The 2,742-nt window shown below is 38.3% G+C and overlaps 1 protein-coding gene across 1 annotated transcript in view; it reads right to left on the bottom strand.

Moving 5' to 3' along the window:
- LOC104942369 (coiled-coil domain-containing protein 106) overlaps positions 1-837 on the bottom strand; it is an 8,573-nt gene extending 7,736 nt beyond the window's left edge. The window contains exon 1 of the mRNA XM_010767583.1: positions 684-837. The gene's annotated coding sequence lies outside the window, so the exon portion shown is untranslated. The remainder of the gene's footprint in view (positions 1-683) is intronic.
- Positions 838-2,742: the final 1,905 nt, after the last annotated feature.

Raw genomic sequence — 2,742 nt, 5'->3', positions numbered from 1 at the left:
GTGTGCCTTGGCAGTCGAAGGCCATGTAATACAGAAATACGTTTTATTTAAAAAAATAAAAACAATTGGAAGGCTTTTTCATAATTATTCGAATCTCAAGTGCCAATTATCATATTATTGCCTAGTGAATTCTTAATAGTGAGCAAGAGGAATTCCTGATAATGTTATAAATCATATTATTATTGTTTGAACCGTATTATAAATTGTTGCCTTATATAATTACTGGATGCACATATCCACAAATATAAAAGTTGGTGCATTCAGGTGCTTGATACCTATACAATATATTCAATGGTAGAACAGATTAATGAAGAGCTTGTTTTTGTTGCAGGAAGTGGACATGACTGTTTGTACTTAACGTCTCCATGGAGATGATGATGGACTACATGTGCAAGCTGCAGCACCTGAACACACCACGCTGCAGTGATTAATCTGGTCTCAACACCTGACACAATGCATTAAATAAATTACTTTTGGAATGAAGTCATATATATATATTGGACTTTCACACTTTTGCACATGGGGCACACATACTAATTAAATTCGATAATGCAGCGGAAATTCAGCAGGATTAGTAGGGGGATTTAATGAGCTTTTACCAAGATGGATGCTAGTAATGACTGTAATAACAAGCAATAGGGGTACAAGGGAGCAACAAAGCCGGTGAGAAGAGGAGAACGTACCTTCAAGGTCCAGCGGTTAAAAACGGAGTTCGATGTGTGTCTGTGTTTGTGCTGCTGTACGCTGACGTCTCACGTTACCGTTTTTCAAAAATATAAACAGAGACGAGAAAAATCCAGGCCCTGGAGCCAACAATATAACATGCATTTCTGAGAAAGGGGCGGGGCCAGAGAGAGCACTGACGCACTGACGTAACCATAGCATGCAACGCTGCACTCAGGGACTCTGCGAAAAGTTGTACCATCTTACTGTAGTATGTGAATGGCGTAAAAAGAACCGGTTGCAATCAGGTTGCAATGCTGCAAATTAAAAATGTAATGTTACCAGCATGGGCGGTCTGGGACGTTTAAGTAATGTAATTCAATAAGTAAGTTACTGCATAAATAATGTATGTATTACCCCAAACTTCTTTTAATGTTCTTTACCTTTGGCCAAAGTAACACAACATTAAAGGTGGGGTAGGTAATTTTGTAGAAACCAGCTCGAGTGCACTAGAATTTGAAAATACACAGCCGGAACAAATCTCCTACTTCCTTACACTCCCCTCCTCCAACCCACACGAACGCGCAAATGACCAATGAGGGCACGAGATAAGTTTGTGCACAGATGGAAAGCTGACAGGCAGGTAGGCCATCCAGTTATTTTAGCTGGGCCGGCTAAAATGATTGGTCATGCTTTTTAAAGTACTAGGGCTTACACAGATGCATTTTTTGTATGTTTTTTTTGTCAAAGCACTTAAGATATTCATTGCTATCGGCATGTTAAGAGCATTCCATGGAATATAACAAAATGTGTATCTCGAGCCGGTTTCTCAAATTTACCTACCCCACCTTTAAATCTCCTTCTTTATGCCCCTCATTAAATTATTGGCCCCCTCACGGCCCCCAATTAGTCTAGAACTGACACCAGATGTTCTTCATTGAGAATCATAATAATTCCCTCAAATGTAGACATTTGAAGAAATTATAAAGACAGAGTTCTTAGATTAGGACTGTTTAGACTATTTTACAGCTACTTAGAAAGAAAAAAGTTGCAACCTGTGTGATTTAGTGTGAACTGTAATTCATACCACATGGAGGTGGGAGAGATTACCAGCTGGGTAATTTGAGTGGCACGTTCACAAGTACCCTACTGTGTTTTTGAATCCCTAGATAAATATAGGGTAAAAATGTTCTGATTTGGTTTTGGGATAGTCTTTGAATAAAGCTTAATGCTACTAGTAATAACCATCAGCTGTGAGCAGACAAAATATCATGTTTGTAATGATCATTTCCCACTTTGTGAGTTTGCATGTAACTTAATCTTACACTTCCCATATTTCCAAAATACTTGAAGGCAGCAAAGTGACAAGCGTAAAGGGGGTGTGTCCTTTATATAAACAGTCTATGGGTGTGTAATTTCATTGAATGTCAAGTCTACAATCTTCAGTGGCTCATTGGACGGTACACTTGACAGACAGCCACTGTTTGTCTGATAATAAAAAGTCCTATTGACATTATTGGTTGCCTCAGGTTTTAATGCATATTTTCTATCAACACAGTATCAAACACAGATGAATGTCAAACAAAACCAGATATGATGGTGTTACAGGGAACTTTATTTGCACGTTTACTAAAATTCTTTGGCTATAGAGGGGCAATCTCTAGTCCAGGGGAGTCAAACTCAAGGCCCGGGGGCCAAATCCGGCCTGCGACTTCATTTTATGTGGCCCGCAAGAGCTTGCAAAGAATATAATACGTTTATTATATGGTTACATGCCGCTTTACAGAAGCGCGTTGCCAATAAACTACATGTCCCACAATGCATCTCATTTTGTGACATGCACACTGAAGAGACTTGCAATTATTTGCCATAGACTTTTGCCTTCAGACGTAGTTAATTATGAAGTTATTACCCTATCCGATAATAATCCAATGCGGAGGCAATAATATAATATAATACATTATTTTATATATTTATATAGTCTTAAAGGTCACCTATCATGCTATTTTTAGGCAATAGCATAGGTCTCGGATATATAAAAAACATGTCTATGAATTGTTTTGCTCAAAATACCAAACA

The sequence above is a fragment of the Notothenia coriiceps genome, unplaced genomic scaffold, assembly GCF_000735185.1.
Source record: "Notothenia coriiceps isolate Sejong01 unplaced genomic scaffold, NC01 NC01_scaffold00004486, whole genome shotgun sequence".
Lineage (NCBI taxonomy): Eukaryota > Metazoa > Chordata > Actinopteri > Perciformes > Nototheniidae > Notothenia > Notothenia coriiceps.
The sequence above is the reverse complement of the archived record's forward strand: the minus strand, read 5'-3'. Positions and strand labels throughout refer to the sequence as shown.